At 46.0% G+C, this 25895-nt stretch overlaps 1 protein-coding gene across 4 annotated transcripts in view; it reads right to left on the bottom strand.

Moving 5' to 3' along the window:
• Positions 1 to 22914, bottom strand: part of GRB10 (growth factor receptor bound protein 10) — a 149735-nt gene extending 126821 nt beyond the window's left edge. The window contains exon 1 of one of the 4 annotated variants that reach the window (XR_008746241.1): positions 21574 to 21744. The gene's annotated coding sequence lies outside the window, so the exon portion shown is untranslated. Of the gene's footprint in view, positions 1 to 21269; positions 21541 to 21573; positions 21745 to 22816 lie in introns of those variants that run through there. The other 3 variants (XM_055798305.1, XM_055798302.1, XM_055798304.1) reach the window with 3 other exon arrangements.
• Positions 22915 to 25895: the final 2981 nt, after the last annotated feature.

Genomic DNA, 25895 nt, shown 5'->3' with positions numbered 1-25895 from the left:
TACTGCTACGCTTACAAGAGGAACAGCCAAAGCTATGCTCACTCTTAGGCAGATTATTGCCCTTTTTTCCCAAAGTACCAAGTCCATTTCCAAACAGAGAAGTGGAGACAGCCGGAAAGGATTTTGAGGTCACCCAGCAGGCCCCCAGCACCGGCAGAAGGCAGGGTTTCTGAGCCACAAGCTCTGCATTCAAGACATCTCTATTCCCAGCTGCTGGCCCCAGGTCACGTCCCCCACCAGAGACAGCAGGACAGAGGGCTACTTGCCCCTCAGCTAAGCTCATTAACGTAGCCCTTTCACATGAACCAAGTCTGTAATTCAAGTTAACATCATTATTTTTTTTAATTAATTAATATTCCTGGCTGTGAATTCTGAGTGCTAGACATTAACCTAATGGGGATGGTGAAAGAGCTAGAGGGACAGCCACGTGACAGAGGTCCAGAAGCACAACCTCAGCACCGCCACACTGCACCCTCCAGAAAACACTGCATCAGTTAAACAGATTTGCACCTTTAACAATTTGGCACAGACCTAAAAGCTACAGTTGCTAGGCATCCTCCATCTAACATTTACTTTTGACAGCAAGTCCTGCAGGCTGCTGCAGTATGCAGAAGGTAGAATATATGTAGCTTGCGAGTTGACAAGCACATGCCTAAATGCTGGCTCTCTATAACATAAAACATGAACCACTTCGCCAGGGTGCCTCTCCCACTATTTCCATGGGAATTTACAACAGCCAGGATGTGACACACTGCAGCACTGAATGCAAAGGGTGCTGTTTTCATAATGGCCATCTAGGAAGCCTCTGCCTTTGATTTCAGGCCAGCACAAGAGCAAATAAACCATTAGGATCTTAAAGAACATGAAGTTTCCTACACAAATCTGATTTAAGTCCTCCCAAAATCACAACAGAGGCCAAATACCATACTAAAAGCTCCTAAGAGACCACAGCTGAACAAGGCCTTGAACACCTCTTATCAGCTTATTTTAAATAAACCTAAAAGCTACTTTCAAAATAGCACGAGTCTCAAAACACCAAGACGACTCTGGCTTTTTCATGTTCTCAAAATAGCATGCTAGAAAGATATCTACGAAAATAGAAGTTTTAGGTGCATTTAGCTTTCCTTTCAAGCATCAGCAAAAGTCTATCCAACACAGCATTTGCTTAAGGCTCCATAAAGCATTCCCTCATCCACGACTCCCACTCTGATAAGCGTCAGAGAACAGGGACCAAACATAGCCAATCACTTGAAAGCCCTGCAAGACTAGAGGATTTGGATGCTGGAGCATGCTTGCTCCTTCCCCGCCACCCCACACGCCCTGCGCAGAGAGAAATTCAGATTCCTCTAACTCGTTTCACTGGAATCCAGGCAATCTAATAGAAGGTGGCAGTAAGCAGCATCACCAAAAATAAAACCATCAGAGAGAAACTACTGAAATGTAAAAGTAATGCTTTGGTTTAGGTGCTTAAATGTGCAAGTTATTTTCACTTTACTTCTTGACATAGGAAGCAGCAGTACATTTCAGAAACCATATTCCCTTCTCTGTCCCCAGTAGGCAAACCAGGGGAAAAAGTGACCATCTTCCAAGCAACATCTCCGCTCCTTGACTGCCCAGATTTACCCTTGCTGCCCCTCCACAGAGCAGGGCGAAGCTTCCTTGCTGTGACAGGGAGGGTATAGTGCAGCTTCTCGCCTCCTGTTCCTTGCCTTCTAGGAATTTCCCAAGCCACCACTGGAGGATAAGGAACTGTAATGCTATTAAACACTGCAATAACAAAATCTGAACTAAAGCATGCAAAGTCTGCCTGAAGATGAGGATTTAACATTTTTTTTTAACCTCTGGAAGAGCACCCAAGCAACAAACACAGTGAGGAAGCAGCATCAAAACTGGCAACTCCGCAAGCAAAACAGACAAGTTTACTTGCACATTGCAGCCTGCCTGCTACTTCAGATTACTGATTGCAGAGCAACAAGTTATTCTGTCCCTAATTGGGTCCCAGTCTAAAATAGTCTTGTTATTTTTAGTATAGTACTTAAGTATCTGAACTGTGCCCTGTACTGCCAAAGCTGGCATGCATCCCTGGCCATACCAGGAATTCCGATATTAAACAAGAACACACGCGCCACATATCCAGGCCAACTTTTGCTCTTCTGTGTTGTGTTTACTGGGTGACTTTAAAGACTTTAAACACTAACAGCCAGCCAAAAATGGCACAGACTTATACACTAATTCTGCATTTGAAGCCTCCCTACAGCTACTGTGCAACAGAAGAATCAACCCAGCAAAGAAGAGCAAGGGTTGTGATACCACTGATTATAAAGAGACAGTCAGTTTGCTCTCAGCAGGGTAGAGCATGGATAGAAGAGAAGAATGGGGTTATTTCACCTCTGTCTTGCTTGTTATGAGTCCATACAAGTTCTGGGGCACTGGAAGAGAAGAGAAATCTGAAATGCATCCTGTAACTCATCCTTCTTCTCTGTCCCCTTCCACACTGCAAGTACGCTACGGATAAATTTAAACTAGTCAGGAAACAAAAGGCCTGTGTTAAGTATGTTTACACACACACAGAAGGAGGATTATGTAAGCTCTGTCTCACAAACAATATGCTGCTTCTGCAGAAGAAATAAGATGATCAAAGCAAGACTTGTGCATCTTTCCAAGTCAGTCTTCCCACCTTCCATCAAAGGGGTGACAACCGTCCTGCAGCACGCTAATTCTGGAGCACAGCAAGCAGAACAAAATCTGAAATAGCCACACAGACTGCTCAAGAAAGCCTACCTGCCTCCATGAGCTTACTGGTGCTTACCTTGTGCTTCCATGGTGAGCTTATTTTTGTTAGACCAGGAAGAACAAGTTCCGATGAGGAATTAACTCTGCCCTTTTATCAAGTACTTTGCAGAAAGGAAGTAAACTCTATGAAAGAGCTTTAGAGACAAGATCCTAACCTGAAAGATGGCTGCCAGCCAACAAAAATTTGTGAGTCTTCATTACCACTACACCATCTGTTCTTGAAACTGTACGTTCCTTTTCAGAAGGGTTCTTACTTTGTGAACAGTATTAGTATTGTTCACTGTCTCTGCTCTGTAAACATCCCCTTACCCAACATGCTTCTAGATCTAGTGGTGACACAGAACCAAGCCTCCAGTTTGTCATATGATTATCTAGCCATTCTGGATTCATCAGTACATTTCTGTACTTTCTGTTTTAAACTTCTGTAGCAGCAGAAGCACAACACACAAAACCTGACATGGCTTCTGAATTATGGCTGAGCTGATCAGGGGCACTAACTAAATGATGTTCTCAAACCCAAATCTGACAAAACCAGCCAAGATGACGATTCAACCTTTTGGCATTTGCCCATTAACTGTTTCAATGGGATGATTCCAGACAAAAGAACTTGCCTTTGTATCTGAAGAGAGCTTCCTGCCACTGTTTGTTCTCTCTCATCTCCAGTTTCTAATTGGCTTCCAGTTAATACTCAGACTCGAGATGTTTAAGTTTTGCTGTTGCCCATACATGATCAAAAGCAAGCAAGTTAGTTGTTCTCCCTCACTAGCTAAAGAGGTCAAGATAAGTCCATTCACCTGTACTCCACTAAAAAGAGCAATAGCCTGAAGACAATTATTGCAATACCAGAATAAGTGAAGGTGAAGCAAGAGACAAAGTATCAAAAACTCATTCTACAATTCCACAGCAATACAATAATGCTTCAGGGAAAAGGTCAGTCCACTCATCACTTCCTCAAGAAAGTTACAGGTAATAAGGACAAAACAAACAAACAAAAACAAAACTAATAATAATAATAATAATAATAATAATAATTTAAAAAAAAAACCACACAAAAAACCCCAAAATCCAGCCAACAATAAAACTACTATTAGTGATAGCAAGGCAGCAGAAAGAAAAAAACATGAGATTGAATGAATAAAGATTGCATGAATCCATTTTCAGATTAGCTGGGTTTTGTGAAATTCAGTCATGAACATGTTGAACAGTTTTGAGTTTTTCTTAAAGCTTCAAACCACTAGCAGTTATTTTTAAGAGTTCACAGTGGATTCGTAAGTTAAGAGAGACTGGAAAATGGTAAACAGTGATAGCCTAAAGAAGTGGGAGGGGAAACGAGTGGAAAGAACCACCTGAAGAATTATAGTTGCTGCTTATTTGCAAATGGATTTCCATTAAACCCATGTGTGAGCACAGAGAAGAAAACAAAATACTGAACTCAACAAAAACCAACAGTTCATGGATAAGCCAGGTCAATGCAACTCAGCTTCCTACTATGGCAGAATAAAGTATTTTCAGGAACATAGAAACAGCAGACACTGAATTTAACATTAGCAAAACCACGTTGTAAGAATGCAGTTTGAATCTTTTGGCAAGTAAGAAAACTTTGTTACACAGTTATCAATGCAAATGGTCATCTTATGGTGGATTTGAAAGTGACTGGATAACTGCACTGGCTTGTTTGCTCAGATTTGAAAAAAATGGGAAGGCTCACAAAACAGCTTGCCATACTGAACAACCTGCAGAGGTCTGCCCTGGTCCCACACTATTCTAGTACTAATGATCTAGATAATGAAGGAGAAAATTATGCTCATTAAACTTGGGGATGCTGCTAACTTAAAGCTGCCAGCTTGCTGGAATACTGAATTCAAATGAAGTTTTAGAAACTGGAAAATTCTTTGTCAAGAAAGAGGCAAATACCATATCAGAATGTACAGAGGAACATATGTGAGAATCATGAAGCAATAGTTCTGTTCTACTCATGGCTGATAAAGCTTCCAGCATGACACTGTATCCAGTCTTCAGCAAGTTTCAGGAAAGATCAACTGGAAAGAATCCAAGCAAAAGCAACAGAAACATCACAGAATTAGAAAAACATGACATCTGGGAAGAAAAAATGAAAAACAGGATGAACTGGAGCTCAGCCAAAAGTGAAAGTAAGGGTCATGATGATATCTTTCAAATATATGAAAGCCTCCTGCAAAGAAAGAGGGAAGAGTCCATTTTCCATGTCCACAACTTTCAGAAGAAGAAACAGGAAGGTTTAAAAAGCAACACAAGATGATTTAAAAAAACATTACTGGGTGGAGTGGCAAGCAGGGTGTGGTGTGAGGGCACTGGGGAAAGAGGAAAGAAAAACACAAAGTCAAAATTGCTAAAAGGAAAAAAATCAGTGAGTCAACAGACAAGACCGTTCAGGGAGCACGTAGAGTTTCCCCATCACTGTCACCAAACCGCCGTCAAACACACAGCTATACTTCGGCTTCTCATTGATTAGTTGACCTCTCTAAAGTCTCCAGATTTAGGACTGTGCTACACAAAAAATAAGTTTACAGGGATGCGCCTCCTCGCTTTCTTATATGGACATTACACAGAGCAAGAACACCAACAAGCTGCATGCCAGCTGTAACCTCCAGAGCCAAAAAGTCTTAAAAATACAGTCAAAAAACACCCCCCTGCAAACCATACATGTTAAGATTTCTTTTTATAAAGTCTAACCCATGTACTTGCCTCTGTTGATACATAGGATATTACGTCCTAATGCTACAAACAAACCAGAACCTGACAACCGAGAGGCACGTGGTCAACACCCTGTGGAGAGCACTGGGAATTTCGCTCTCCAGTCCCACTCTGGAGGACAAATAGCAGAAACACTACTACTTTCCAGTGTCTTGAATAATTTTTTATGCTTAGCCACTACCTATGAGCTGAAGATCAAAATATTAAGGATTCACTGGCTGTCAGGTTTTTGAAGGGTACAAGGAGCAAAGAAATTTCTTCTTCCCGAAGAGCATGGAAAAAGAGCCATCCATACATGTTTATCTCTGCACAATTAACTGAAGTCAGTACTCCAAGGTGCAGCCATATTGTTCTGCAGCTTGGCATTAACACTCAGTAGCAAGCATCTCTGGCAGTTTGGGGAAAAAATAAAATACCCCAACCTTCATCCCATCAATTATTTTTTTAGCTTATGGATTGTAAGCAATGAGCTGTACCCACCAACGTTTTCCAAACTCCGTTTGCATTTGTTCTCACTATATCAAACCTCTGGGAGTATTAACAAGAAACGAACTCCAATTAAACATAACTGCAAGCATTATCTCTTACTCAGCCAACTTTCACTCTGCAGTTCCCCCTCCCCACACACCACAGTTTGGTCTCCACCATTTGCATCAATGGAAGTAGCTGGGGACGGGCATTTCACAAATCTCCCAAATCCACTACTCCCAGCTACAAGCCTTATTTTAGCCTTTAACCACGCAACTGGAAGATATTTAAGCATGCCACAGAGGCTTAAGGGAGGCTTTGGAATTGCATTTGCTTTATATTGTACAGCGTCAAAAAGACAGTCATTTGTCATTTTTTCTTGAGTATCCCAGAGTAAGATGCCGCTACAGGGATAAATATTTGTAAGGCTAGTTCACGCAGTTTTCCTTAAATCTGACTAGATCTAACCCCTCTTTGTTTACAAAGCAGGAATTATATCTAAATATCACAGCAACAGCAAGGAGGATCTAAGAGTTAAGATCAGGTTTCTAAGCACGGGAGGGGCTTGCTGTGGATTTACAGGATTAGCACCAGTGCCCTTCCCTCCCTATCAGGAATGACTGTCTGCTCCCTGCTTTGCATCTTTACAACTGCAGATACTGGGATCCTGGAGCATGAGGCTGACAGCCCGCAAAGGCAAAGCACTTGTCACTCCTAAAGAGTGACAGGGGTGGGAAATGAAAGAGAAGGGAAAATAAAGTTATTTTTTAAAAAAATAAAATCAACAGGTATAGATACTTGAAGTCATAGCAGAGCAGGCATTGCCACTTCATGGAGTTCAGACATGCCACCATTTGCATTCAGAGCAGAAGCTTTTTGTTCAGGCGCCTCACTGTGTGGTAAACCCTGGAATCCCCAGCTGCCTGAATGGCCACCAGACCACAGGACGTGGCAAATAAACTTCTACTCAAAAGTGACACTTGCGGTTTAGACCAGGACTGAAGTCAGGCCAAGTTTTTGATGTGAATTAGCTACCTGTATCACAAACGGGATGTTTACTACATATTGTGGTGTAAATACTCACTCTCTGCTGATTTTTTTCTTCTTTCTAACACTTCCTCCACCTTTGAAGAGGCAATTACAATCTCTGAGAATTTAATTTCCACATGGGACATGGAAGTGAATATAGAGCAATACAGCCACCACACGGGCAAAACACAGCCCCCAGAAACAGCAGGTTTTTCCCATACAGATGCCCAACAGCAGCTCCAAGAAAGCATTAACATTACTCAGAAAAGATAATCATATCAGTAATAATTTTCAGAGCCATACTGTGAGCTAAGACACCACCCCACCCCCTTCCATGAAGTCACCTTCACCGGTTGGGGGGGGGCGGGGAGGAGGAGGGCAGCCTGCTCTGCCTTTTCTCTCCATCACACTAGAAATACCTGCATGACTATGGAAATTAATTTGATTCCTTCTCTCACACTGCTGAGAAGTGGGCGCACCAGGAGGAGAAAAAATTTAAAAAACAGAGTCAATTAACAAGTTGAGAGTTGTGTTAAAATTGCCCTTCTTCCTGCCTTCTCTTCTAGGTTCTCACCACGTCTCCCCAACTCTCTCCTCTAAAGCAGCTTTCCCTCTCCCCTCCCACTGCTGCAAAATGCACACATGAGCAGAGAGGTCACTTACAAAATGTCAATCAAATCCTGAAACAGACTGGAATGGCTCCTAATCTTTCTTTTACAGTAAGTATCACAACAATGAAAAAAAAAACAAAACCCCAAACATTTTTAGTTGGTGTTCACTTACATCCAAAATTCAGGGTAAATTCACATTCTGAGTTAAGTTTTAGGTCTCTAGTCTGTGTTCAGTTCTCCCTCCCTAACAATGGCATGGCTCGGTCCTTTCTTACAGGATGGAAAAGGGCAGGAAGACTTTGCAGTGCTCCCTGGTGGAAGATGACACCATAATTCAAAGCTCTATAGCTTAGGTCAATTTTAGGATATAGCTACTTTGGGCTGCTTTGGTTTACACAAATCCTGTTAGTTCTTCATTGATCAGATCTACCTTTGGGGACATTACAGCCACGCTGCAAAATCATCTTCATTGGAGTGCTTCATGGTTTGTTTTGGGGGGAGAGGGTAATAAAAAAAAAAAACACAAAAACAAAAGCATTTGCAATCCAGGCTGCACTAAGGCAACATGGTTATAAAACAAACTCTTCTAATGAATCTTAATGACTTTCTGCCACTTTTATTAAAGCTACCTGGAGTATCTGGTTAATTTTAAACTGCTAATGGATTTCAGAGGCAGCAGCTCGGGTGAAAGTCACTTCTAATACAATCCTTTCAAGTCCACTGGTTTTCTAGGGACCTCCTTCGACTTGGCTAGGGGGTGTCAGGTAGCATGAGGTACCCCATTACAGCAGTACTTTTAAAAGGATCACAGAAGACCATAGGAAGACATAACCTGAAGCTCTCTCCCCCAAGGCCCTCAGCTCCACACAGGGCCACAGTCCTGCAAAGCTTCCATGCTACCACCGAGCCCAACGGCCCCACAGCCCAGCCTGAAACTACAGCTCCCATTGCATGCTCTGACACGAACCAGCCCGGCAATACATCACATTGCTGAAAGGCTTCATCATAAAGTCCTAGGGTACCAAGGAAGCATTGAATGCATGTGGCACGCAGCACACATTGAACTGCAGAGAAGACACATCCATCAGACACCACAGAGGGGCTGCATAATATAGTAAATATAACCAGAGTACACTAAACTAACAAATTTCAATTGAAACCACGCTGGTGATGCCCTAATCCTGACCTGCAGATGGATGTCTGTCACCCTGACCATGAGCAGCAGTACATTCTTCCTTCCATCTCTTCCCTCCTCTACCCACGCCATGTAGTCTGCTTCATTTATGCATCAGTTATAAGGTCTACAATAAACTCCAGCATACCACTGAACTACATCCAAAAATCCTTCACGAGCAAGTCTTCAATATCCGTAGGACATTCCAGAAACTCTGTACTGTAGACACAGTCTCTACTATAAGAGCCTGCTGTAACTCTGTGTCAGTACAGCACATCAGTGGCAAAGCACAACTGGCAAACTGGTGGTACCCTCTCCCTCCTAGCACACCCTTTCAAGACTCTTCCTCTTCTATTTTACAACACAGGTGCTCACCACCAACTCCAGCTCCCGGTACTTAGTCACCACTGGGGACTTCTGGCAGTTGTCACAACCTTGAGATGCATACATCCCACCCACCCCCGAGAGAGAAATGAGGTACCTGCGTAGCCAGGAAGGGAAAGAGCACGGCCACCTGGCTGCTGGGAGCAGAGGTGACGTTGCTGACAAGCGAGCCACAGGAAGGCAGCCCGGGCTGCAAAGAAAGCTGCTTTGGGAAGCTCTGGTCTTTATACACTGCAAGCCAGGATTTGTAAGAGTCTGCAAGCCCCTGACACAAAGCACACGCTTCCTTGCTTGGTGTCACAGAGTTACGACTGCAGACTGAGAGGATACTGGCAGGAAGATGGAAACTAAGACCAGCTACCAGATGAAAGCATCGTTGCCCACACAGCGCAATGATTTACAGCTCAACCATAGGTTTAGGCAAAAATTCACTCTGACCACACAGCTTAAATGTAAATCTGTACTCAAAACATTTACTTTAGACAAGCCACACTTGCGCACAGGAAGAAAGTTTCAGCCCCACCCCCTTTAAAAAAAAAAATAATAAAAAAATTAAAATTGAAAAAAGTAGTTGTCCCATGGATACTTCTCTGGCTGGATGAACCTTCTCTGAATCACTGCCAAAGTCAGTACAGATATGATATGGCTGAAGTCAAGCATACCCATTGGCCTGATATCCTGAGGAGAGGAAGAAACTTGATATTTGTATGCAACCACGTTAGTATGCCCATAAAATTACTTCTCATTCCTTACTTACTTCATCTCTGTAGCCCAAAAACCTAATACAGCTATGCAAAGCAACTGAAACATTATGCGTAGCATTTATTACAAAACCTGAACTTCACTCAGCAGCTGATAGAGTGCTCAAAGTAAAACACAGGGTATGGGGAGAATATTTAAGATGCATTTTGTCAGTCTCCAAATGACTTTACAAAAGCCAGAAACTGTTTTTAGACAGAGGCAGAGGCAGACCCCTGTAACGAAGAATCAGAAAAGATCTCTTCCTCAGTCCATGCAAGAGTTTGCGTGTAACAGAGTTTGTACCCAGTCAGAAAGACTGAGCTAGTCAATTAGCTCAACATTTTTTGTGTTAAAACTATGGAAAAAGCAAACCAGAAACATTTCTGAAAAGAAATGCTTGTCACTGCTGTGTAATCTAGAACCCAAGAACCCAAACTCCAGGTCTTCCCAAACTCCATTTGGTAAAATGAAGGAAAGCCATGACACATCACATTGCCCCCAGAGTGATTCCACATTTACCACAGGCAAGAATAATAACTGAAATTACTAAAGAACTTATTTTGGTTTTCAGTTTGCAGGGTGGTTTGTGGGTTTTGGGGGTTTTTTTCAGGCTAAAGCATACTAGCTTTATCAAGGCTGAAACATTTGCAGCTCTATCCCAGGCAGCCCCTCAAGAGTCACAGGGGTTTATGAGTGAGATCTGCCCTACAGCCACCAAGGCCATTTCCTAGCAGACGGAAGAGCAGACACCTCTAGTGCCTTTATTTGATTCTGGCTAAAGAAACCCCTCTTGGTCAGAGCAGAGCAGCTGAACCAGCTCGCAGGCAGCTCCGGGACTGCAAGACTGGGAACAACCGAGACATTCCAGGAAAAAAACATTTCAGCTGGTAACTGGCCTGAAACAAGTATGTTTTACCACAACATTTCAGGGTAAGTCAACCAAATCTCCAGTGTTCCTCATAGCTCTGCTGTAAGTATGAGCAGTTATTATGCTCAGTGTTTCTCATAATATGAATAATGATGGATTTATTACCAGTTACTTCCTCAGTTGCTCTGGTTTATGACGATTGTATAATAAGATACAGCTACACATACCTTACATAATTTTCTGAAATTGTGAAGGTGATATTTTTATCTTCTTTATACATACAATACTAACATTTTTGTTACGGCTGTGTTGCTCAATAAAAAGCCCCACATAGCACTGAAATTTCATATTAATTTTAAGAAAACAACCCACCCACACATGTCCATTTTCTTTTAATTTTTTTTTTAAGAAATACATAAATAAAGACACTGTCGCTCAGATTCACATTTCAGGGCAGCATATGGATCAGACACAAGGTTAAAACAAGTTTTATCTTCCCTAAACCCACACGCATATTCTAGAAAATCTCCCTTCAACAGATAAACCTTGCAAATACAGACAGGCTCTGGAGATGCTCTGCAAAGCCAGGTCTTAGCTTCTTCACTTGTGTAGCTCCACAACATGTGTCAGAATTCACAGAGAAAATCCTTATGTTGGGTCTTCAGAAAAATCAGTAGACTTCCCCATCCAAGCTGGCCCAGCAGCTTGCTACTACTGAAAGGAAAGGGGACCTGTTCTCTTCCCACTTATTTCTCTTTCTTTCCCTAGAAAGACACCTCACCTCAGCTGCCCCATCACATTTCCAAGAGCTGATCCCATCTCCTAATCCACAAGAAAAACCTTCTCAGAAAAAAAAAAGTATGCAGGGCAGCTTTCTACCTGGTTAGAGAGTCAGCCATGACCAAATTGGCCCCAGGTAAGAGTTGCAAGTGCCTTTACAAAAACAACATCATCTTCTGGTAGTAGTGAGCTCTTAGCATGGCCCACATCTTTTCAGAAATGAAGACTTGCCCCTCCCAGGGGAAAAGCTTCTCCACATTGCAGACTTTACACAACAGAAATTTGTATTTCAGCACTCTAAAAAAGTGACTTGTATCACTGATGGCTGCATACTAGCTGTCTCCCTGAAACTCTACCAAGTGCTGCCAAATTGACCCAATAAGCTACTTCACCTACAAAAATGTCACGTTAGCTCACCTGAATTTTAAACGAGAGACCTGGGGAACAAACCTTCTAAGGAAGAGTTGGACTGTGGCACATCAAGAGCCCAAGAAGTTCTCAGAGACCAATACAAGCAAAACTAAGTCAGACTGTTACAGCACAGTAATCCTTCATCCACTTTTCAAAATCACTCGTTTTCCAGGCAACCACGACAACTCCTGCTCCTGGGAAGAAGAGCTGAACCACTTGCAAGTAAACCAAGCCAAATTATACGCTTACCAAAATTAGCTAAGGCTAATACTAGCAAGACATCTTGCAATGCCATTCTCCTACCAAAGGCTGCATCAGCAGTACTCTTTTCCAAAGGACACTGGGGAGAGAAGTCACCAGTCAACAACTCAAAGAGGTGCTACAAGTGTCACCACACACCTAAACTCATCCTATCACACACAGAATCAGCTGCAGCATTCTTTGCAATACTCCTCTGACTTTGTATCTGTTAACAATGTCATCCACCTTTGCTTGCAAGGAACTCCACAGGGGTTTCAACCCTGACCATCAGCTGTAGAACAAAAAAATACATGCTAAATGCAAAACAAGCCTGAGCACACATCAGAGATGCCAGCAACCCAAACAGCATTTGCTCTGCACTCCCACAGCTCATCTTGTAGCCTCCTTGCTCAATTCTCCTGAAACCTTTTAGGGTAAAAAAAAAAACCCCAACAAAACAACAAAACAAAACCAAAACACCACCACCCAAACCAGTGCCTTTTCTGAAACCTTTCAAACCTTAGATGTCACTATGGGTAATGTTGTAATAGCCTACCAGTAAAGAATATCAAAAGCTATCAGCTCATGAAAATCATGTATAATCTGTGACATTCCATTTTGATCATTTCTACAACATAATAATGAGCTATTCTGATCACTCACCCCATACAGGGCTGTCCTGGTTTTGGCTAGGATAGAGTTAATTTTCTTCCTAGTAGCTGGTATAGTCCTGTGTTTTAGATTTAGGGAGAGAATAATGTTGGTATTTTAGTTAGCGTAAGCACTGCTCAGCAACAAGTCAAGGACTTCACAGCTTCTCAAGCTGCCCTGCCCGCAAGGAGGCTGGGGGAACACAAGAAGCTGGGAGGCGACACAGCCAGGACAGCTGACCCCAACTGGCCAAAGGGATATTCCGTACCATGTGGCATCATGCTGAACAAAAAAAAGTGGGGCAAGTTGGCTGGAGGGTGGCAGCCTCCTACTCTGGGACTGCCAGTGCACTGGTCAGCAGATGTTCAGCAACTACACTGGGCATCATTTGTTTCGTATATTCTTTTATCATTATTATTATTTTACCTTCCTCTTCTGTCCTATTAAACTGCCTTTATCTCAATCCAGGAGCTTTTACCTTTTTTCTGATTCTCTCCCCCGTTCCACTGGGGGCAGTGCATGAACAGCTGTGAGGTGTTTAGCTGCCTGCTGGGTTAAACCACAACAAGGGCCTTCAGGAAGAACCATCATTCAATAACAAAAAATAAAAGCAATAAAGCTAGGAACCCAGCAGCCAGGGAGGAAAAAAAAACAAAACCAAAACCTCACAACTTAAAAACCAAACAAAACACAAAACAAAACAAAGAAACCACCACAAAAACACCACTTCTGGCCTCAACTTTTTGGATTCCAGGATTCCTGGAATGAAGTATTTCATCGCAACACAAAACAAAAGATGACAATATTAAATCTGGTGAGCTTTTCCATAAAGCATTTAAAAAATGCATGCATTGAAGTATAGATGCTGATGGCAAATCTGCCTCTAGCATAAGATTTAGCAGCAAGTAGTACTTTTTCCTTACAATTGTGCTACACAGATACCCTTTTCTTGGAAACTGTTTACTACATTCCTTGCTGTGACCACGTACAGTAACTGGAACATCACAGTCAGAGCTGGACAGGAAAAACAAAAGCAACCTGACCCACCGAGAAAGCATCTGCCAGCACTTGAGCCATTGTTCTGCAAAATATCAAGGCTTGAATTCTGATATAATCCCCTGACATCTCGGGTGATGTCAGCACAAGCAGCTATTAGAATGAAGAATGATCACCCACAAGACATTAATTCAGGAAGAATCAATGGCCTTGCAATACATATTTCTCCCTTAATATTCTCTTAAATGGACTTCAAATACATTTAAGCCAGAAAGGAAAGCAGGCCTTTTAAGAAAGGTTTTGGCACAAGACAGAAATATCACAAGCTTCTCAATTCTTAGCTTTTCCAGCCCCTTGAAGTTTAATTCCACACTTGTGCTTTGATATAAAGTTCCTCGTTCCTTTCCAAGGATGCTCAAAGCTTTAACAACACACTAAGCAAGACTAACTTACAGACTTCACCTTCCCCCAGTTCCTCTCACCCCCACTCCCAATTTCCATTTAAAGAGAGAGAAAGTTCTCCCATCTGCATCTGTACCTAGTAGTTTTGCAGAGATAAACATCATGGAAAAGAAGGGGGGGGCGGGGGGGGGGGGGGGGGCACGACATGAACAAACAAAACCAAAGGGAAAAAAAAACATAACTCCCCTATTTCTATGTCAGCTCTTCAAAGCTTCTGCTCTCATCCTTTCTAGTATACAACTATCTTGTCCTACTGCCCTCCATTAAAGTCAAGATCTGGGAAAATTTTTGGACATTTTCTCCTAGAAAAGGATCCAAATCCCTGCTGCCAGCTAGTTTTGAAATCTGAAGCACTCTACAAACATATGAAGCATGCACAGACACAAGAGTCTGGTGGTAACTCCCTGACAAAGTGTGTTTAAGCATTAAACCATTCTGTAATGGAAGCATCCACAGTGGAACAGATTTGGGTGACATTTCAAGGATTCCTTTCCCCATGGTTTCAAAAGTCAAAATTAGCACCTGAAGATGACCTAGAAATAAAGCTAATCAAAGTTTAGAAAGAGCTTCTGAAAACTTAGTCTGTGCTGCAAACCAAGAACATGAGTTAGGAGAGAGCTGCAGGCACTTGATCAAGTCATCAGAATGGCATAATTTAGATCCCAGGCATTGAAAGAAGTTTCCAAGTGTTCATCAAATGTTAATCTCCACCATGAAAAGAGCCTATGGACTTAGAGATTCTCCCAGCTTATTGATTTTCTCACCAGGGATGCATAATGGAAGAATGATACTGGTGTCATGGAGCATTATCCACCCTCACTTATCTGCAGCCTTCAGCAATCGCAGGCTTGGCTTCACTGTGGCTGCTTGGCTTCTCCGATTTCCCTGTTGACACAAATTCTGCAGCAGTAAGCATGAAGGGAGCTCAAGGACCATGCTCTGAAGTTTACTTTTGACCAAACGTAGAAAATCCCACCACTGCTCAGCAGGAGAGTTCCTTCCCACTGAGCTATAGGTTTATTCCAACAGGATGGCATGGCATTTCCTCTACAGTTTGCTGCCAGGAAAGTAATTTCCTATTTTTGTCCTGTTGAGAACTAGTAGAAGCTGGCATTGATGGTGGCTGGGAAGAGTCAAAGGCTGGTTTGCTAGTGGTTTAACCAAACGTGTGTTTACAATTAGCCCATTCATCATAACCTGCCCGTGTAAAACTGCCTTTTTGGAAACTGCCCATGTTCCTTGGGTTTTCCTCCAAAAAAGCTGAAACAGACTCGCTAAGAAATACATTGTTTGAATAGTACTGCTAGAGCAACAGAACTGTCCAATAGTGAATACTGTAGCCGTTAATGCAACTGTTGGGCACTAAGATCAACATAGCTGCTCAGCTTGTTGCTGTTGGCTTAAGGATGACAGGTCAGCAGCAGGAGGGTAAAATAATGGGAAAACCTCTTGCAGTCTTCCCCTGGAGTCCAACAAAAGAATACAACAGAAATAGGACACTGTGTTACTCATACCCTACAGTATGCACCTGCAAGAAGCGAATGCAAAGATGGTCACAGTGTTCCCAGCAAACTCCTCTAGGGCACTCCTCACCTCTGCACTCAAGGACCATGGCTATCACCACAGTTGCAAAGCTGTTTTCAGAAATACACTGTGCAGTTTACTTAAGACTTGTGACTCCCCTCTCCCCATCCCCTCCCTCACTTCAGGGAAGAATAAGCAGCGTCTGTCCTACCTTCATGTGGTAAAGGGGAAATTTCTTCGCTTCCTTTCTCCAAGAAAAGGTCAAATGTATTCTAGCAAACAAGATTTATCCCATCACACCTGAGCCAGCGTATTCTCAAAGCCAGCAGTCTTGAAAGCTGCAAAGGACTCCAAGAAAGACACATCTCACCTCTCTCACTATAATAAGGCAGACTTTCATGCCATGTGCCTACATTATGCCAGATCTAGTCTCACAATCTACAAGCCCAATACAACCTGTAATTTTACTTCATACTACATACCAGAGAATCACCCATTTTCCTCTACCACTTTCCTCTCTCCAAAGTTATCTTTTGATACTCAACAAATGTAATGACTTACCAAAAATGACTTATCAAAGGTTTCTGAAAAGCTTCAGGATGGAAAAGGTCCCTCACACGAACTTATTGTATTAGTCACATGGTGCATTATCCATGCTGCTTGAGTAGGTCTCCTACTCCGCTAAAAAGATCACTCACTTCCAACAACTAGTCTTCACGATGGCCAGCTTTTGCTGCAGTCATTCAGGAGTGGTAATCTGCACCTCCCCATCACTTAACTGAGATGCAATTAGCAGGTTTCATTAAAAGCTCTCTTGGCTTGTAAATGATGGCCAATGTTGGGTTCTGGAGAACCCACAGGATTCATCCTGCCCATATGTTTGTTCAATCCACACCTAAGCCTCTGGTCCTTTCCACCATGGGTCATTTGCCTGTAAAAATCCAAGCAGCCACTAAGCTGACGCTACATTCTCCTAACAGAAAATCACTTACTCAGTGCTCAAAACCTCATGCATTCACAAGCATCTTCCAACAAGTTTTCAAGTTCACTGACAGCACTAGCTCCTCACCACTAAACAAATCACTCCTCTTTTCTGTTACACAGACCAGGAAAGACAGAACTATTCACAAGGGCACTACTGTAAAGCAGGGCTTGAACTTGCAATGCCTTCAGTCCTGACAGCCACATCCGCTTGCATGAACTGCATGAACTGATCCATCTGCAACTTGTGGAAGACCCTAGGAAAGCAAAGGAGATGAGTTTTCAGACAGTGGATGCACATCAGTGTGAATGTGAACATCTCTCAGAGTTTCAGCATAACTCAGCACTGGTGGCAACTCACTTCATGAATCCTTCAGTCTTCAGCGCTCCTATGCACATCGTAAGTCCGAAAGCTGCTAGAAACCACAAGCACCACTACTTCCAGATGAATGTACCTGTACAAAAAACATAGTGCCTGTCTCTCACATCAGGTTATCTGCTGAGGAAACAGTACCCAGGGGAATAAGGCATACCAGCAAAGGGATTGCCAAGGCAAAGGGATTGCCAAGTATATCCAACCAGATCTCATAAAGTCAGGCTGTTCTGGTTGTTTTGTCAGTGAGGAGCTAACAGCCTGTTTGTAGACAGGATGCCTTATAGTGATCAACAATTTTTTTTTTTTTTTAATGCTGCATTCACAGTAGAATCTGGCTTCCTTGGACAGTCCCCTCCACATCACAACTGAGGAACCATATCGAGCTAATGGGAGAACTGCTGTCCAAAAAGATCATCCAATTCAACAGATGGTATTAGAATAGCAAGGACCTGGCATGGGACTAGTTCAGAAGTGCATAGCTCAACAAGTATGGAGAAAGAAAAGTCAATGAGGTGACATCTGTTTACTTGATAATATTATGTTTCATAACAACCACCGGTTTGGGAGAAAAGGTAATGGGAAGCAAACTGCTTTGCCACATACAAGTTTAGGTTGCAAAGTATTGTCCCGAGCAGCAGGCGGCACAAGGATAGCAAACCTGTCAATAAAGTTCAGTGCTTATAAAAGGATTCATTGGCAACTTCGTAATTCCTAAAGATTGCTGAGTTTCACCTTTTAGGGAAAGGATCTCCTTTCCTAGATTTCCCTAGGTGAAGAGCTGCTACTGGTATATTTTGGACATACCCAGGAGCAGGTCCAGTTTCCAAGAAAAACAATCCTAACTTCTTAGCCTGCTTTCCTACAGAAGGAGGCTTATGCAATCACACTGCAGCCAAGCCAGTTGGCAAGTTTCACACAAGCCTGACAGAGGCAGAGGTCTCAAGAGTTATCTTTCTTGTTTGTGAAAACCCTGGGCCAGGTGGGCACACGTAAGAAATGCTGCACTGTGAACTAGCATCAGTACCCTCATAGCTGATGCAAATCCAAAGAAAAGCAGGCTTCTTTAGTCGTAGTGTGGATAGAAATGCTGGCTTAAAAATGAAGAAAACCTTTTTCCCTTGACCCCACTAGTAATGTTCACACAGAGGTTTAGAGTAAAAAGGCCAGCATAAACTGGTAAAGTTGTGCACCACCGTGTTTGCTGTAACCAGTGAAATTTTTAACTGCGCAAACACTTAAGGGTATCCTAAAAATGCATACCACCAGACATCAAAAGGCACCCTCTTCACGCCTCCCCCCAGCCCCAGCTTCCAGGTATCTAAAGAAACACCTCAGCACGCACTTCCCCGCCACATGCTTCCCAAGACAGAGATCAGCTGGTCTAAGCAAAAGTTTTGCCTAGAAATCTGGCCTCACTCAGCGCTGTCACCATAAACCTCTGCAACCACACGTACAGGGGCATGGCAGAAGGGAGGAAAGGAATGACAGCACAGTCCCACCCGGTGTGACACTACCCGGGAGCCCCCCAGCTAGCCTGCTGCCACCGCTACGCACGCCCAGGGAAGCTGCCGGTGCCTTACAGTCTAGAGGGACATCTGCTCGTTCGGTGCTGTCAGAAAACAAACTCCCAGTGCAACACTCTCATGCTGCTGGCAGAAGCGGCACATGACCCAGCTATGCCTTTCCTCTGCCAGCTGGGAACTCCCTGCCTTAGAAGAATCCCTTCGCCAGAGAAATCCAGATACTTTTTGCCCATTTACACCCTGAGTGCAGCGGAGAACATGACCAAAGATTTCTAAAAAACCTTTGTGACAATTCTTGCTGGAATCGTTTAAGTGCTTGCAAGATAGAGGGCTGCAAATGTTTACACAGTGCATGGCATATGCTTAAGCAGAACTGAAATACTGAGACCCATTTTGCATTCAGGTAGCACTTTCGGACCACCTAACAGAAAACACAGGAATATGCTACTGAAATCCAGGTGTGGCTGTATCTGAGGATGAAAGCCAACTCACACAGCGGTAAGGGAGGGTGTATTTTGATTAACAAAACCAAGGAAAACCATGGAAGTACCACAAGATCTTTAATATGTAGCCAGGGCAAACAAGACCTACTTTAAGAACAAATTAAGACCAAGTGAAGAAAATGAATTGAGTATAACATGGTAAAGCGATCACTGGAGGCAAGCGTCAGGGTCTGCTGCTCAGTCAGTTTATCATTTGCAATAAGGCTACCAAACACTGCTTTTCAGGCTTTGTTGTTGGCTCTACGTCGTGATGAATTTTAAAGAGTTTGGCTCTGGAGAAAGAAAACCTGAACAGCCTTGATATTAGCATGTAACTGTACAAAGATAGCCAGAGGAATACGGCTCTGGAACACTCTCCTCCTCCTGCCACACTGTGAGGTAAGCTCTCTAGGAAGGCTAACACTGCATGGGAAGAGCATCCCGCTGACCCTCTGCCAGCACCCTTCACATGAGCAGCACCCTGCTGACCCCCTGCACCCTTCCCCAGCCCCAAAATGATTGTGAAGCACAGCCAGAGCTGCCACTTAAAGTTTTGCATACACTTCCTTTTTTGATGCGGGTTTTCTAATCTCCATGTGTTTCTGCAGAGTTTTTTTAACCTGTCCTCATAACTCACTCCTTTTTAATCCCAGGATTAGCCTTGTTGCCCTTCTATGTACTTTTTCTAGAGGTTTAAGCACAACTAGTGTCTAGACGCAGGGATAGAGTTGGAGTGTTAACGCATCACTGCTACGTGTCCTCCAAGATCTGTTAGAATGAGTAATTGCTCATCACCTTTATGAGGCCACACAATTCCAACTGTTCCTTACAAGCATAACTTAAGGCAGTAGCTACTCACATCCCTCCTACCCCTCTCTTGCTTCCCCCCCAACCCCGAATTCATTCTTCTTTAGTGAAAGGAAAAGCAAACTTGCATTCTTTAGGGCTGTTTTAGAAAACCCGATCAATGCTGCTTTGACATACCAGCAACACATGTTCCTGTTTCAACAAATGGGAACATTTCAGGCAGACCACCACTTCAGATGGAGTGGGGCTCCAGGCTGCTGAATCAGCACTTTCCATCCTGCTGGCAATACAGTTATGCGATGCTTCAAAGGAAACCGGGGGAAAAGGGTAAAAGCTTGGGGGGGGGGGGGGGGGGGGGCGGCGCTGGCACTTAAGCAACAGAAGCGAGGCAAGGCGATTTTACAGAAGTTCATCTGCCAAACCAATTCACTGCAAACTGTTCTTATAAAAGATGCCATCGTTTCAGCCCCAGCCTGCAGTACCACCGTTACACAATAAGAGCACCGTGCGTGCGCGGCTCTCCCGGCGGGGAGCGGAGGCAGAAGAGCCCCAGCGCTCCCCCCGCTCCGGGGCTCCCGGGCTGGCCAGGGGCTCCCGGCGCGGCGGGGGCGCGCAGGGCCGCCCCCTGCGGACACGGACACGCACGGCCGTCGCCGCAGACCCGCGCAGCGGATGAGCAGGAAGGTGGCAGCACTCCGGGGTGGCATTTCTGCGAACTGCCCATCCACCGGCCCTCCCGCAAACGCTGCGCGGCTACGGGGTGGGGTGGGGGGGCACGGCGCGGGGCGCCCTGGGGAGTTTCGGCAGCACCGCCAGCAGTTGGCGGGGCAGGTCTTCGCCCAGCTCCAGCGCGGGGCGACGGGAAAGCCCGGCTCCCGGCACCGCCGGGGAGAGGCACGCAGCGGGCGAGCAAACAAAACGCGGCAAGGAAGCCCCGAGCCGGGGGAAAGGGCCGCTCCCCCCCAGCACCGCGGCGAGCAGCAGCCGGCCGCCCCCGGGGCTCCCCGCCGGGCGGCGGGAGGTGCGCGGGTGGCGATCCCCGCGGGCACGGGGCGGGGGGGGTGGGGGGGCTCGCCGGCGGCCCCAGGAAAAGGAAGTTTGCTCTCCTCCTCCCACCGGCCTCCGGCACCGAGGAGCCAGCGAACTCTCACCCCCCACCCCGGCCTGGCCTCCCCGCGCTGCGGCTCTCCAGGGGCAGCGCCCCCGCCCCCCCGCGCCGCCCCCCGGCCCCTTACCTGCTGGGCGGGCGGCCGGCACCCTCCCCGCCCGGCGCGCACCCGCCAAGTTTCGGGCGGGCGCAGGGGGTCAGGGGAAGGGTCGTGCGCGGCGGCGGGGAGGGGAGCGCGGGCGGGGAGGGGGCTCCTCCGGGCGGCGGGGTGGAGGGGGCACGGGAGGGCGAGCTCTCGCAGCCACGCGCCTCAAAAACAGCAATAAAAAGTATATCTTTTTTAAATTAATTAAAAAAAATCACGGAAAAACGCAATTAAAGAAGCACAGAAACAGCAACAACAAAAAAAAAAAAAAAAAGGCAAAACACACCCAACGCGGAGGGGGACGCTCGCGCCTCCGCAAGGCAACCCCGGGCTGCGGGAGGAATCCGCCGAGAAAACTTCTGCCTGCCTGCCCGCCCGCGCCGCTGCTGCTGCTGCCGCTGCCGCCGGCTCCCGGTGCTAACGGCGCCCCGCCGCCGCCGCGCTCTCGCCTCGCGCCCAGCTGACTCCCGGCGGCGCCCCGCGCCCCGCCCCGCCCCGCCCCCGCCGCACGCAGCCGCAGCCCCAGCCCGCGCCCCGCCGCCGCCGCCCCGCCGAGGGCAGGGGGCGGCCGGGAGCCCCGGCGGCGGGCGGCGCGGGAGGCGGCAGGTCGGGGCGCCGCTGCGGGGGGCGCCCTGCCCGCTGACAAAAACCCGCCCGCGGGTAGCACCGGCGCGTGCTTTTGTTGCGGGGGAAGGGGGGCTGTGCGCTCCCTGAGATAAAGCCAGCAGAGCACCCGGGGCATCCACGGGCGCCGGACATTCGCGCGGGGACTTCTTCTTTAACCTTCCCCCCCCTCCCCCGTTACCACGGCTTTCTCCGCAAACCTGCCCGGGGAAGGTGCCCCAGGTCCCCTCCCAGCGCTCCCGGTGGCACCGAGCAGGCGCCCGGCGGGGCGGCGGAGGTGGGCGCTGCGGGGAGCCGCTCTCCGCCGCCAAACGCCCCGAGCTCCCCGCAGCCCCGCGCTCCGCCGGCGCTGCTGCCGGCTGCCGGCTGCCGCTCCGAACTTCGGTGCGGTGGGACCTTGGCTGTTTCGCTCCCCGCATCCGCACCGCTTTGCCGTAGCTCCCAGCAATCCTGTTTGGCCAGTAGCTCGCGAGTAGCTCGGGCTGCGAAAAACCCCGCTCTGAGGAGGAGGGAAGCGGCGCGCTTCCCCCAGAGCCGGTGTTTTTAAGCCTATAGATTTCAACGCAAGCTACCGCGCTCGGGGAGGAGGGGAACGTTCAGCCGGCCAGATGCAGCACCCCTTCTCCTAAGTAGCCAGCGCTATAGAAGGAAACCAAGTGCGCGGAGAAGCGGGGGAATCTCCCGAGTTTTTCCTCCCGGGACCGCGTGTGCGCTGGCGGGAGCGTTGCGGCTCCGCGCCCGCGCTGAACACGCCGTGCGATGTAACGTGATACCCGCCCGGCTCGTGCGCGTTCCCCCTCCGCGGCTCTTCTTCACTGTATTTGAAGGAATGTTTTTGTTATCAGCCCGCCCTCTCCGTCCCCGTCTTTCCATCCAGCCCTGCTCTGATCTCACTCTGTCCTCACCACTTGCTCTCCCTGTTCAACTCCTCAAGTGTCTCTGGTTTCCTCGTGTGTCACCGCAGCCGCTCGGACGCATGCGCCCGCTGCTCGCCCTCCTCACGCCGACAGCCCCCCGGCCTCTCCCAGGACCATGCTTCCCTCGGCCATTCCCACTTGATGCGGTGCTGAGCGCCGCTCTCCAGCCTGTCAGCACTGCTTACGCTCGGCCTGGCCCAGGCCCAGCCCGGCCCCTTGGGAGGCTGCTCCGTGCGCCATCGCTTCACAGCCCCCAGCTCACCCCTCTCTTCCCGCCGCGGGGCTGGTCTGCCCTGGCCTGTCAGCCGTCGCTCTCCCCAGTGGTGCGCTTTGGGGGTCCAGCCTCAGAGCGCTGGTACCGCACTAGAGGTGAGGCTGCCTCCTCTCTGCTGCTGCCGGACCCCAGGGCCAGTATGGCTGCGATCACAGCCCCACACGCCTACATAGGAAACTTTCTGTGCCTATAGGTCGTAGAATGACAGAGCAGCCCAGGTCGCGAAGGACCTCCAAAGATTATCTGGTCTGACCTTTTGTAGGAAATGGAGCCTAGATGAGATTATCTGGCACCCTGACAAATCACACCTTGAAAGCCTCCAGTGATGGGCATTCCACCATGTCCCTGGGAACGTTGTTCCGGTGGATGATTGTTCTCATTTCTTTCTGGGCTCAAGATGAAGCCTCTCTCAGTGCAACTTGGACCCCTTACCCCTTGCCTGCTCCCTGTGGCTCCTTGTGAAGAGAGAGCCTCCATCCTCTTTTGTAGCCATACATGTACTTGTAAAACTTGACCAGAGTTTGTGCAATAGATGTCCTGTTCCTGCTGCTTTCGCAGAGCCCGCTGCCGCGGCCAGAGCCACAGGCTTCAACACACGCCTCTTCTACATACTGTTTAATGCTATTTGCCCCGGCTCATTCTTTAGCTGCACAATGAAATGGTTATACTTGCCATCCATAGTATTTCCATCCTAGAATATCAATTTACAGCTTGGCGTTACAGGGTGTCCTCAAAAAGCGAGAAGTGAAAGAAGAGAAGTTACATAACTGGGCCGGCACAGCAGAGCCAGCCAGCCACCAGCAGGACTGGATCGTATGGATTCCCACCTTCTGAAACATCTCCACTCTGCCCCAAAAGTCCTGCTACCTCAACCTCAATGGCACTTTACACATTTAATCTCAAAACCAGAGAGCACCGTCACAACTGTGATGCGCCGCATCCAACACTGAAGGGAAACAGGAGGGATAAAGCCCAGGTATTTTTGAACCTCACGCAGGCAGCCACCTGGCTGGCTTCCAGCATGCTCTTCCTTTAAGTGTGCTCACTGCTTCTCTGTATAAGACTGCTGATCCATCAGTTAATCATATTGAGTAAGTACCTAAAATTAACTTTTAAATTATTAATGCATGAGAACATATCCGTTTGCCATGTACATTATTTTAAAGGATTACAGTGTGTATACCAAGTACCATTAACATTACATTTCTAACATGGTAAATCGCATTGTATGGAAATCAGAAGAGTTGATGGATTCCTCTAAAAATGCCTTTGACAATGATAAAATGTTAAATTGGATTATTATTAAGCCCGTGTCTGTACTTACAATTCTTTCTAATACACACAAAAATAAGAGACTGCCGAAATCTTAATAGTATAATATTTTTCATTTTGTGGTGGGTTAAAAAAAATAGATACACATAAGTATTGAAAATGCTCCTCTGAAAAATAAAAACACTAGGAAAGATATGTTTAGTTTCCTAGACTACAGCTGTGTCGTTGAAGACAAAACTGTACTGTCATAAAATTGTTTATCCAAAACAGCACCATTAAAACTGTTATATGCAGAAGTAGCAATGCATCCTTTCAACAGCAGTGAAGGACATACTTATGATAGCCATCTTCTTTTCCCTTAACGAACTAATCTCTGAAAAAGCCCTACAGTATGCCATATCGTGAAAATAACAGCCTAAAATGCCAGTATTTTCTCTGAGGGAAAAAAAAAAAAAAAGTCATTTTCTGCAAGAAAAACCACACAAGAAATACTGATGGCAATAACGTTCTCCAACTGTGTAAACATTATTCCTGCTCAAGGACAGTCCAAAAAGTAAAGGCAAACATCAGCACAGAAGCCTCGGTGCCTTCAGTACTTCTGTGCCAGGGAACTGAGCCCAGAAGAGGCTTGTCCCAGCTCCCTGTTTTCTTGCTGTTTGCTGTGGTTAAAGTTCAGGTTTGAGAAGGCCGATTCCACTGACCCCTGATGGAAGAACTAATGAGACGTCTCAGCTGTGCTCAGGGGAAACCAGGGCGCTGGGGGAGAAGAAGATGGGACGTGCAGTCCCCTCCTGGCTGGAGGGGGTCTTGCTGCCCCGCAGCTGCCGAGCTCGGAGCCTGTGGTACAACTAGGCCTTTGATGTCCATTTATTCCCTGATTTACTACTCTCAAAATATCAGGATAGCCTGGAAAATGCCCACTTTGCCATTTTTACTCCTCAGAAAACTTACATTGGCATAAGTTTCCCATGTGTTAAGGTTTCAGAAACGGGTCCAAAATATAAGCAGAATATAGCCATTCTGTCTATTTATCACTGCATTTAAGACTCAAGACCTAATAATAAATGGCTGTTGGAGTTCAAGTACAGTGGACTTGGTTTGCTTTCCACAGAGACTTGAACTCTGCAGGGTGACTTTCCTTCTTGGAACTTATCCAAAGGACACTAAGCTCTACAATTCAGTTAGCCTCAAGAGAGAAAAAGGTCATTTTAAAGTTTTATTAAATTGACTAATGAAAACTGTCTAGTAGATATGAAGTTTTCTTTAGAAACATTCTTAGATTTCATATATATTCTGAGAACAGGCATAATTTTCTTTTCTATTACATTGATTTAGGAAATGAAAAAACAATAGCAGAAGATCTGAAGAGGGGAGATCAGAATCTGGCCACTGCTTTCATTCTCAAAGGCATTTTCATGAAAGCATTATATGAAAGTCGGCATTGAGCATCATCTTTAACTAGTAGAATGCACTGATAAAAGACTTCAGTGATCAAAAAAGGGTCGACATGGTCGTTATTAC

Source organism: Falco peregrinus, chromosome 3 (genome assembly GCF_023634155.1).
Source record: "Falco peregrinus isolate bFalPer1 chromosome 3, bFalPer1.pri, whole genome shotgun sequence".
Classification (NCBI taxonomy): Eukaryota; Metazoa; Chordata; class Aves; order Falconiformes; family Falconidae; genus Falco; species Falco peregrinus.
The sequence above is the reverse complement of the archived record's forward strand: the minus strand, read 5'-3'. Positions and strand labels throughout refer to the sequence as shown.